The sequence below is a fragment of the Haemaphysalis longicornis genome, unplaced genomic scaffold (genome assembly GCF_048455015.1).
Source record: "Haemaphysalis longicornis isolate Haplotype H1 unplaced genomic scaffold, Haemaphysalis longicornis Haplotype H1 scaffold_7, whole genome shotgun sequence".
NCBI lineage: Eukaryota > Metazoa > Arthropoda > Arachnida > Ixodida > Ixodidae > Haemaphysalis > Haemaphysalis longicornis.
In genome coordinates, this window is record NW_027526422.1 from 191,743,025 (window position 1) to 191,755,206 (window position 12,182).

At 44.8% G+C, this 12,182-nt stretch overlaps 1 long non-coding RNA gene across 1 annotated transcript; it reads right to left on the bottom strand.

Moving 5' to 3' along the window:
• Positions 1 to 502: 502 nt before the first annotated feature.
• Positions 503 to 4,333, bottom strand: LOC144147349 (uncharacterized). The gene is made up of 3 exons (XR_013317898.1): positions 4,177 to 4,333; positions 1,405 to 1,484; positions 503 to 746 (listed from the first exon to the last, which is right to left on the bottom strand). It is a non-coding gene; the product is annotated as an uncharacterized LOC144147349 (long non-coding RNA).
• Positions 4,334 to 12,182: the final 7,849 nt, after the last annotated feature.

The following is a 12,182-nucleotide window of genomic DNA, read 5'->3' on the forward strand; positions in this document are numbered from 1 at the left end:
CTCACCTGAAGAAAGGTCAAGGAATTCGGTTAAATTCCTCCTGTTCACTTTGTTGGCGTGAATAGGGAGGCTGTGGTTACACATTTCGGCAACTTATACAGGGGGGCGATTATTTCCAGACGTGAAGGGCACGCAGCGCCCGAGGGAAAGCAGCGCAGCTTTGTAAAGCAAAGTTTTCAGTTTCTACTTCCCACTCATACATCCAGTTGTCCACCCAAAACGCCCAGCAGGAAGGGTAGCTTTCTCTGACGATGATGATGGTCGTGGGTAAAGCGGAGAAAAATTAAAACGCCCTCTGTGGCAGGAATTGAACATGGCTCGCTCGTGTTATGAAGGCGGCGTCTACCCGACTGCGCGATTCCGGCAAGTTTGAAGCAGTTTCAATTGGGAGAGGAGTACATGACCGTGCAAAATTATACAGATTGTTTTTGCGGAAACTAAATAGAGCGATGAAGATTATTTACCCACTAGTACCACAACCCCAAGAAATGAAATATACAGGTAACCGATGAAATAGTGTCATTTATTTAGAATTCTGGGTCCGCAAAGCGACTGCATTACACTGATGTGGGCCATAGAAAAAGGTTCTGGGTCGCCTTTATTTTCTCTTTTGGCGGTCAAATAAGTTTAGGGACATGCTTTTCCGCAGCGCCTTAATAAATCGATTCGGGTGCATTTCTGCCCTCTTCATCGCCTTCGCTCGACGTTTCGGGTGACGCAGTCGTTCCTTCCGATGAGATGTCCATCTTGAGTAGGACAAAGGAAAAGAAATGTGTTTTGTTAAAATGTAATTCTCCCAAAGCAAAAAATAGACAATTTTGGGGCAGATTTCCTTTAGGTTTTTTGCTTTTCAGGAAATTCCTAATGCATGTTGCGTGTGAGAGCACTATTGTGGGCTGCAAGAATAGCGCTTTATTTTAATGTAAATCGGTGCTTTAATGGTTCACCTCGGAGAAAAAAATGTCCTAAATGGGTTAACCCGCCGAACACACCTCCATCATGGCCTGTATTCTCATGGCCTGCAATACCTCCTTGACCAGCTGCAGGCTTCACAGAATACTTTTTCTTCGGTAGTAACAAACATTCTGTATAAAAGACCCGTTGTATGATCATACAATTGTTGGCTGTAGTAATAGGACACACTAATTTTTGCCGCACGTACACATTACGACCATACAAAGAAATAACACTGCTAAATTCTTGCGTTCGTGTCATTATACCATCACCAAAGTTTTAAATTATTTTATGTCCACAGATTACCGTATTTTGAGAATGCTATTAAAAGTCAGATAGAGGTAGAGTATATTTAGTTATGCCACTTCCGTGCGGATATGTTTGTAATTAATGGCTTGGCTGCGTGGCCAGGACGTAACCATATAGCAAAACACCGGCCAATATGCTTACGGAGGTGGTCGTTTGGTTAGCCCCTCCGCCTCCGCCATGCCCTCCCCCTCCATGATGTCTGTGTCCTCTTCGTTCGTGGCCTGACAAATATAAAGTGAAACGAAAGAAATAACTTTATAACGAAGGAACTCAGCACGAGCAGGTGGATTCAAGGTATTCAGAAAAGCTCCAAATCTCTTCAGGCTTAAAATTAAATAATCTGCATTGAAGTAACGAGAGCTGGCGCCATCTCAGGCAATTTTACTAACACACTGCGGAAATAGAAGAACACTTTGGGTATAAGACATTATATTGTCGTTCCGCCAATTTTCTTTTTAATCGTTAAGAAAGGTTGCTTTCGCGTCTGCGTGCGCATTCAAACACTTGCACCCACGAAACACTAACGCTAAAATAGAGAATATATACTACAGCTTAGCAAATCCCCCTTGCTCAAGGTGGAAAATAAACCGCCAAAGTTTCTCCTGTTGATAATAATATCAAACAGGAAATTCCGAATCTTCAAGGCCCGTACTACGCGTGTAGCGAGAAAGCGGAATACCGGCAGCGATGAAGTGCTGTGAGTTTAAACGCGATGTGTGAATCGACATCGCGTGTCGCCAAACTGGCTTCGGTTATGTGAAGGGTGGTGAAAGATGAGGCACACCCAGGGATATTCACGGTCGGTTTTATTATTCGTTCCAGCCTTTGTAGCCGGTAAACCTTGTAGTTTATTGTTCATCGAGTCAAGGAGACACCCTACGGCGCTTGTTTCGCTTTTCGCCAATTCTACAGCTTTCTCCGGGTAAGGCTGACCGTGTTACAAGTTTTTTTCACAGTGTGTTCAAGACTATTTGTGAATGATTGTTGTCTGGCACAGGGGAGGATGTTGTGACTGCTCCTTAAAATTTGAAAGATCGCTCACACCATTACCTTGTAAAATGGCACCTCTAAACTTCCACGCACCCCGAAAATTGAAGCAAAAAGCACTTTCAACGCCGAAAGGTCTCCTCGCGGATGCTCCATCTCCCGCAAGGCCGCATTACATCACCCTCTTATTGAATATAGATCTCTCGTTACAGAGATACAACCTATTGAAATGGCTTCTGACAATAGCGGTATCACACTAAAGAAGAGTTTTTTGTGTGTATTTCAATGCACCGACCACTGGCTATCATATTTTGTGTTCTCGCCAACCCATTGCGGTTCTAGGGTAGTTTGGGTGTGTATGATTTTGGGTGGAAAAAAAATTCAGCTGCCCTACCCGTTTTGTTTTTAAACTGAAGAATGCTTACAAGGTAGCAGCGCCTTGGAGAAATAAACACGCAGCAAAAAAATTGCAACCATAGTAATGGCAGCGACTGAAGATCAAAAACTAGCCTTACAGCTGTATGAACTACTCTCGCGAGTAGTTACTGTGCTTATAGCATTTCGGGTCGCATCACAGGTGGCGGATATTACTTTCTTGCCCGCGCAGAAATTAGTTTAGCTTGCATATAGGTTGAACAAATTTATTGTCCTTTTTCACGTGCCATTGCATCTTGACTCTTCCTCTAGTCAAACCATAACTAAAATGCGCCGCTTTTTGCACTATTCCGATCCTGTCTCCTTTTACAACTGTTTGTGCTACACAATCGAGTTCCTCCTTAACAATGAACCCCCCCTGTAAAGTCTCTCAGATATATTGAAAAGCTGGAAGTAAAGCCGCGATTAATAATTTGAAAACACCTATTATAACCAAGAGTTGACAGACTACCAGTAGTGCTTGTAAATGCGGATAAAAGAACATTTCTACCATTATGGGGAAGCACTACAATATGTGTATTTCAATTTCTGGATTAAGTGACATCACCGCGAGGATGGAATTAGAACAGCGATGACTCCGTGCTATCACTTCCAGATTTTTATTCTCAGCTCCACTGTAGCTCTAACCAGCCAATCGGCACTCTCTTCATTTTCATATCTTTACACCAGAAAAAAAAAGAACTATAATCATCATCATACTCTATCCAGTCATTAGCGTCACCCGTTAAAATACTCGCCGTGCACAGCTGTTGATAGGCCATCAAAAATAATCTACTCGTATTAAACAATAACAGTACTGCACGCCAGTAGTTGAGATTGTTATTTGTGTTCATTTTCATTGACCCTTCTAGGCTCTAAACCGACATTGTGAATTGCTCTTATTAGGGGAGTATTAAAGAATAACCGCAATATCACCGTAATAGCTTCGTCTAATTGCTTTTCTGCATCACTTCTCCCTGCGTATGTGGTGGTAGACGTGGAACATATGGATGACAACGATAGGCTTTATTTGTTAGGCCTATAGCATCACAAGCAGCCGTGCTTCAAAACGTGATCGCGTGGTTTTGTCCTAAGAAACCTTCTTTCAATATTGTAACTAATTAGTCATAAATACAAGGATATGAACGTTTTTCAAATCACTTTTGTTACAATAAATGTTGTGTAATGCGCACACTAATCAAGACGTCGTTCCAGAAAAAAATGTCAATGATCTCGAAGTGCGCGTACAGAAACATTCTTAATTGACGATTTGAAAATACGAGACAGTGTTAGTTGGCATCAGTTTGATACAAAACATAAATGTGCATAAAAGTGTTTTTGAATAATTTTGTTTTTTTCAGGAAGGCGAAAACCTGTGCAGTAATTTTTTTCTCTGTGAAACGTTGACGCACTTAAGGAGCCCAAAGGGGTCAAGTGCCTAGCTGCTTTTCTAAGGGGATCCCAATATTTCGAAAGACCTTATGAAAGAAGGTGCATTTGCATCATACTCACCGAGCACCGCGACTGCAAAGGCAACCAGCAGAAGAAAAATGAAGGCCTTCATTGTGCCTGTATTTCGCGTTCCGCGTGAACTAGTTTTTAATGTTTAGAATGACGAACGTGAAAAGGCGTCTTTTATACAAAACCACTGCACTTATTTTCAAGAGCTGAACACACCTGCGTGTGACAATTTTCATTCAAGCACGTGATGTTTTCGTGCACTAGCTCCAATACCACTTTAGTATTTGTTTTATAGCCACATGTATGAAATGACTAAGGGGTTCCAGGTAGCAACACTTATTTTGCGCGTGTGCGTCATGAGTGCACCATGGGCAAAATATGTTGACGTTAGTCCTGTGGCTCATGTTGCCGTATTTAGAGGAAAATTTAGAATTTTCATGAACGCCTTCAGCTCATGGCCTGTTGGAAAAATTAAAGATGTCAAGGAGAAAAAAAATTCACGCATCTCCACGAAGTGAATCATCACGAGTCGGCGAAGGACTGGGAATCGTTCTTACCGTAAATTACCCGTGAGAGCGCTTACTGCCGCAAAAATGATTTGCAGTAGAATCCAATACAAAGTAATTTAATCCTATCTAATTCAATACAATTCATATCAATCCAATCCAATTCAATCCTAGTCGAATCCAATCCAGTCCAATGCTTCTCGCGCATGCGCAGCATGGCTATCCAGGAGCACTTTCTCTCTCGCTCTCGCTCTTTCTCTCTTTCTCTAACCTTTTGTGAACCTTTTACTTTGTTATTGTTAACCTTTTCAGTTCAGTTCAGTTTCAGTTTGTTCACAGATGTTTCGATTTACACAGATGGAACACGGACGCCGGACGCTCGACACGCCTCGGCCTTAAGGTGCTTCGCCCCTGAAAAATCCCGAAGAAAGCCTACAAAATATTACGCACTCTGTGTAGTGGTTCATGGCTTTCCGCATCAAGCATCAGGCCACGAGATTGGTTACCCTTGGTGGTATTCATGGGAGAGATGCGCATGTGTATTCACCGCGGGTTCTAAATTTGGCAGATTTATTTTTGTTCGCAAACACGTCTTTCAGGTAAAACGAACCGTACTCACTTGGCTGTTGGCAAACATACCTTGCCCTTCATTGATGGAAATACAAAAACGACAATCTGTGAAATGCTGAAGGTAGCCGGGTTGTCATAATTGCACCTGGTTGATAACCGGTATTCTTGGCGACCCAAAACCGCACAGGTTTGGTCGACTTCACAGCCGTCATGTCGGGGTGCTGTGTGTCTTAAGCGCGCGCCATAAATTATTTACTGTTGGTTTGTTTTATTTCGTAGCGTGCAATGGCTCAAAATAGTTTTCGGGCACAGACGGCCTGATTTAGCAATTACCTACGAAGCTGCTTCTTGTCAGTTTCCGTTTTTCTGAACAACAAATCGAAGAGATCTCTTGCATCCTCCGGCCACGGAGACAGTGGCGGAGGTGACGACCTGTTAAAGCGATCTATATGTGCCAGAGTTGAACTCGCAGCCATCGTCACGTGCCCCGTAGAAGACAAATTCAGACGCAACCGAACACTGGCGGTGGGCGCGCTTACCTGGTTCGGCGCGCACACCTAATTCGCGGATACTAGGAGGACATGGCCTTGTTACCCGCCGGAGGGATATGGTGTGGCATGTCTTATCGGCGCATCCTCTGATATCCAGACCACGGCATAGTAGGCGACAGCGCACTTAAAGCGAAGCTTTATAGGGATAGCCCTAAAGAAATCCACTGGTACAGAGCAGGTAAAAACGTCTACGCCGCAACACCATGCGCATGCCGAGAAAACCAGGTTTAGCATGAGTTTGAGTGAAGCAGATACAAAATGTAGGGTTACATCTCCCTCGCAATAGAGCCCTCGCACTGCAAGCTATTGCGTAAACCACAGATGAAGCAACAATGACGGGCAAAGACGGTGTTGTTCGGCCGATAGCACCATCAACGTGGCAGTGGAAGACCCCGCTCGCACGTTATTTCAAAATGGGTAGGCCAGGCGTCTTACGTATTCTGCAGGGGCAGGCCGCTTAAGATCAGAGAGGGCGCAAACAGGGACGGGAAGGACCTAATTTATACCATGTCGATGCTGCAGCCCGTTGCAGCCTCGCTGGTTAACCATGCGTACAAAGTACGCAGGCGCATTTTATAGAACGCACCCTTCCTTTCCAAGTCGTTTTCTTAGAGTTGCGAGTTGACACGATTGCGCTGTCTTCGTTGTGCCTGACACGCAAAAGAATGGCTACAGGTTATGGAATAATTTATTCGAGCACCGGAAACCGAGCTATGTTTTGCATGTCTCCGTCACTGGCTTCAATGAAGTGCAGCACTGCCTTTAAAACAAAGCAACCAGATCTATATTTGTATTTTTTTTGCAAGGTGCAGTTAGCCGAAGCCTCGACAACCAAAAGGCGACCTTGAATTTGGCTATTCACATGTTCCTATACGGGTTCAAGTACATCAGTTTAAATTTCTGTTTCTAGACAAATTATACATCGGCTGCGAGTATTGACGTGAACAGATGCATCGTCCCTAATTATGGCGTGATGTAATTGATTCGCTGTACTAAGTGAAGAGGTTTTGTGGCTACCTTTATGATAAGCATCACCTGTGTGCATATTATTACTTTGTACAAAAGGTGGTGCGAAACAGAGATCGGTATTTAAAAATACAAATTTATGGTGAAAAATCCCGCAATTTCAACGAAGTGGATGATGATGAGAGGGGCGAAGCTAAAATGCTTATCTGAAAAACAGTGAAACATTCGCCCGCACATCATATAAACACTCGACACGTCAAGCTTACCACCGCTCCGTTGACAAGCCCGTCGACGACGTCGATGTTTGTGGTGATTATGTAGGGCTTGTTTGGGACGATGATAATCTCCATAGGTAAGTTGGCGAATTCGGTGTGTGCATTTTAGCCATCTTGCCATCGCCCTCTGCAGACCGTCTTGTGTCGCGCACCCCCGGTATGTGTCTTGAGCTCGCAGGCAACGAACGACAACCTCTTCTTCTTCACCTCCTACTTGTTGGGTAGCAATGAACACCTTGAACGTTTTGACCTCTTCGGCCAATCTTTGGTTGGCCAATCTCTAGGGGGATCCTGCCACAATCATCATCGTGGTGCCGTGTACAGCAGCAACGAGGGACGGGACAGGGCCCGAGCAAGAGGAGCTTCGCCCCTAAAACTCAAGGATTGAATGAACGGCTGTTCGCTCTATTTAATCTTCAAGTTAAGACATTTTTGCTAGCATTGCACGCGCATCAATTTCAATAAATGCTTCCCTTATGAACCGAAAGTGCTATTTGTGAATACCATTTTTGAATTGTATTTTCAAGGAAAATATAACTTCAATTTTAACGGGAAAAGGGCTGTGAAATTGTGTAGCCTCAACACACTCGACAGAATATCTTTTGAAGAATTGTTTTGGCTAGCGAGCACCGCACGAAACGAAGCTTGAGCAAGGACGAAAGGCACACTTATGATATCGCGCACTACTTAACCGGGCGAGCTTTACTTACAATAGAGCTTGTGTTTCTAGCGTAGCTGTGAATTTGTTCCCACCCCTTACTGGTTCGACTGTTTGCAAGCAACTTTAATGCTTTATTCCACTCTATACCCTTGCTGTTGGTTTATCATAACGCCGCATCTACATAGCAATTTAGTACCGACGAATTTTGCCAACTGTAGCGTAACTACTGGGGTAGCAGGTGTGGACATGTTTTATTATCAAATAAATGGCTTATTAGGCGTGTTAGTACTGTATGAACGCCAGCTTGTCAGGAAAAACGCCGTTTTCGGCTGTCTTGCGACCCTACAGCAATCTATACACCTTAGTGGTGTATAGATTGTTTTTGAACACCTCGATGGTTCGAACTCCTATTTCGAACACCTTAAAGGGCTGGACCGATTCTACACGCCGATGGTGACATTATCCACAAGCAATCTATGTGTGACAGGAAGCGGGAAACTGGCGGAAGTTTTCGCAGCCCTCAGTATTTCTCGGCAGCTGGCGTACAAAACCATGTTTAGCTTCAGTTATCACGACGTAGCATGGGCATGTACTTGTGTCTGTTTTCAGTGCGGTCGACCTAAAGATCATTGGCATAGTTTATGGCGTGCTCATTTTGTGTTCATCGCATATATTGCGTACTGTTTCCAATCAGCCGTTTTTTTTTAGGTATAGCATGTAGGTTACATTCGACAACATAACCACACTGCTGAAGATATATAAATACAAAAGCTAAAAGTATGCCACGTTTTCGCTGCGGAAGATAGCAGTTTTAAATTTGGAGGACACACTTTTCTGCATAAGGACGGGATATTTCTGTTGCCCCAATTTTCCTCCGCCACTCACTGTCGCCAGCTGCGCAGTCAGCGTAACTGTACCAATGTGGAATATGAACTGGGGCAATACATTACGTTACTTGATAATGTGTTAAGGTACCTTCCTGCAGTGATGGGTATAAAATGTTGCTTCGCAATAATTCCAACTCAATATTTTTGCGGTAGCTTTCAGAAAAAGGCAACTTGGCTGCTGTCAGACGTCAAGCTGGCATCCCCAGGTGGGTGACTGTGAAACTTTCAGTCAGAAAACTCACCGGCTCCCGCCTCTTACCTTTGAATGGAGATAGGCATCAGACGGTAACAAACAAGCAATCCCGTGCCCAGAAAAATTGCGGCACAGGCTAAATTCTTTTGATTCGGTGGTTTAATACCTTTGTTCACCATGCCGAGACCAGCCCTTGGCAGAATTGGACTGTTTGAATGCGGCACAAGTTATCTTCGCATAACCTACTAGGGAATACAATAATTGAAGGGCATAAAAATTGATCTCGATTTTTATTGAAGCTAACGACACAGCTAGCGTGTCGCATGGGCAGCAGAAACGGCATGCACAATGCCCTGAAACGCTCCCGGGTCCGCTCCCGGGTTCTCAGTCGCAAAAACTAAATTGAAGTCAAGAATTCGTAATTGGTAATTGAGGAATCATTCGCGAATCTTTGTTAAGGTGCTTAGATTTTCAGAACAGTTCCATCGTCTTGATTTGCCTTACGTGCAACCCATTTTTCGCAATGTATTATCGCGTAACCACATCGCCAACAGAGAGCATAGAAAGCTTCTTGTTAAAAAAAACGTCCGTGTATCTGCTCCTTTCGTTGCAAATGTCGCCGAAAGTCAATAGTGGACTGGCGCCCCTACCAATAAAGGACTCCGTTCTCTTTCCCGTTTACCTCCACTGCTGTTCCTCTGCCGTCTCGTTCCTCCCAAAATAACCCGCTGGAGGTTTGCTCAAGTCAGTTTAAATATACCGCGCTCCGCTGCTCCAAGTCGGGTGTCTCAATGACAGCGCTGCGTACGGCGGAGACGCGCGTGAATTGAGGCACCTTACTACGACGATTATAGTGCCGTGTTGTGCTACTCCACGTGCGTTCCAACGCATCTCAAAACGACTATGTAATAATGCTGAGAGCCGGCGGAAAACTGATACCTACGGTAGAACGCATCAGGGTACTCGGCCTACCCGTCCAGGCAAATGGCAAGAACACAGAGACAATTAGGAAACTACAAAACAGTATAGAGCAAATCTGTGGAATGTTAAAACGCATATCCAACAAACACGGTGGAATGAAGGAAGCAAACCTCCTCAGGCTGTTTGTTGCACCGTTCCTGAAACTCACCAAGGCAGAGAAAAGTACGTTAGATAGTACCATAAAGAATCAAAAGTGCATTGTGTCTTCCCCGAACACCTCGACGGCCAAGATACTCAGCCTAGGCGTCTCGAACACCCTATACAAGCTCATCTTGGTGACCAAGGCGTCGCAGAAACAACGACTGCTAGGCCGCAACAGGTCGGAGAATACTAGAACGACTGGGCTAGAAATCCAGAGAGATTGCTAAGGACATAAAGGACCTTCCTAAGAATGCGAGAGAAAAGCCAACAATATCGCCCCTACCCAGGAACATGAATCCGGCCTATCACGAGGGCAGACGTAGGAGCAGGGCCATTGCCTTGCAAATCAGATACGAAGGCAGGCCGGACGTCCTATACACCGACGCCGCAGAACACAAAGAAAAGAAAGCTTACACCTCAGTGGCAGTAACAGAAGACGGCGTCCCGCACTCATGCTGCAGAACTCTTAGTAGCGACGCGCAAGAAGCAAAGCAGGCTGCCATCACGTGGCGCTGACTAAGCCAGGAACGAGGGTGATAGCAACTATAGGTCAGCCATTAAAAGTTACGACCAAGGCAGGATTTCCAACGCTGCCTGGAAAATTCTCGCGAATGCAAAAGTGACAGCCGAACAGGTGACGCTTATTTGGGCTCCAGCTCATCGGGGTCTCATCGGAAACGAAAAGGTGCACGCGGCCGCCCGAGGTCTTACATTCCGGTCGATCGCCGAGGATGCCCTAGACCCGTTCCTACAACCATCCCCGTGGGTAGACGAAATTGGAAATTTTCACGAAATTACCCAACATTATGGACTAGCGCGTAAGGTACTTCCCCCGGCTAATCCTCAGCTTAGAAGGAAAGAAGATGTCTACTGGAGTAAAGTACAAGCCCTTCGCAAACCCTTTATTATACAGCAAATGGCTCCCCACAGAATACGACTCTAGATGCAAGAACTGTAACGGCATCCCGGACCTTGTCCACATGGCGTGGACGTGTCCCTCTCACAAGATGCCTCATGGAAATACTGCATCGTAGGAGGTCCTACTACTCAGCCGGACCCCAAGCACTCAGCGCAAAGTCATCGGTCTCGCTTCAGTAGCCGCAGTGTCCCAAGGAATCCCGGCCGACTGAAGGGGGGAGGGAGGGCAGCGAGGCGAGGCGAGGGCGAGGGTTGTGGAGGTGACCCTGTGCTTTTGACTGGTGCAAATAAAGTTTCTTATGTAAGTATATGCCGTTGCCGTTTGATTTCTTGAATGCCATCAGGAGGTAGCGCTGGCAACTGCAGGCGACGGTTTTCTGCTGTTATTCTGGTATTTCACTAGATATCGCAAAACCAAGCATTCGTAATTTTTTTTAATAAAGAAACGCCGCAAAAATTACTTATGTATTGATTTCTAGCCTTATATTTGCGAAATGTCTTGTTATTGTTCAACAATGTCGCCAAGTGGTAAGACTAACACTGCATTAGGTGTTTAGATTTGGTTTGAGTATCTAAGACTATCACGCAGCTTTCGTTTCACTTTGGACTGGTGCCTGAATCGAGTCACAGACAGACAGACAGACAGACAGACAGACAGACATAAAGACAGACCAAATTTCTGCGTACTGCTTCGTTACCGCGCCTATTCCAACTCGTTCTATTTGAACGATACCTTTGGAACTTCTTTTCATAGCGTTCCAGGCGTTGCTGGAACACTAAAGCTATCGGAGTTAGACAAGAATATGCCCTATGAAAATCAGTTTTATTTTCAATTTTGCAGCAAAAAACGTGATTTTGACACGCGTTTGCATCACCTGGGTGTGGAAAAGGACGTGGCCATTGCGCGTCACAACTACCCAAGAAGAGTGCGTGCCACTCCTAGTTGCTTTGCATCAGCGTACTGTTTTTTATAGGGGCATGAATGATGACTCATCAAACGATTTTCAATCATCAGATTTGCACTCTGACAGTAATAATTCCGGAAATCGGTTGAACATGTCAAGCAGTGCCTGCTGGCAAATCTGCTTTGTGATTTTAGGCAGTTTAATTGCATTTGCGCCCGCTCTAATTAGTTGTGTTGTAGTTCTACTTAGCACAGGAACATTCCAAGCAGTTTACAACAGTTTCTGTTTCGTTTCAGCATCGCGAAATTTATATTTGGCACTACTACGCAGTTACTAAACTTCAAGGCTACCTGCCATGACGGCGCCTTCAAAGTTCGCGACTGATCCTCAAACAAAGCATGCCCCTCTTGATTTTACATAACCTTAACCCAATTTCTTCGATAAGAACTTCGGGTGCAAGTCAAAAGATAACACCCAGTTGCTAGATATAAGTTCCGTCGAGG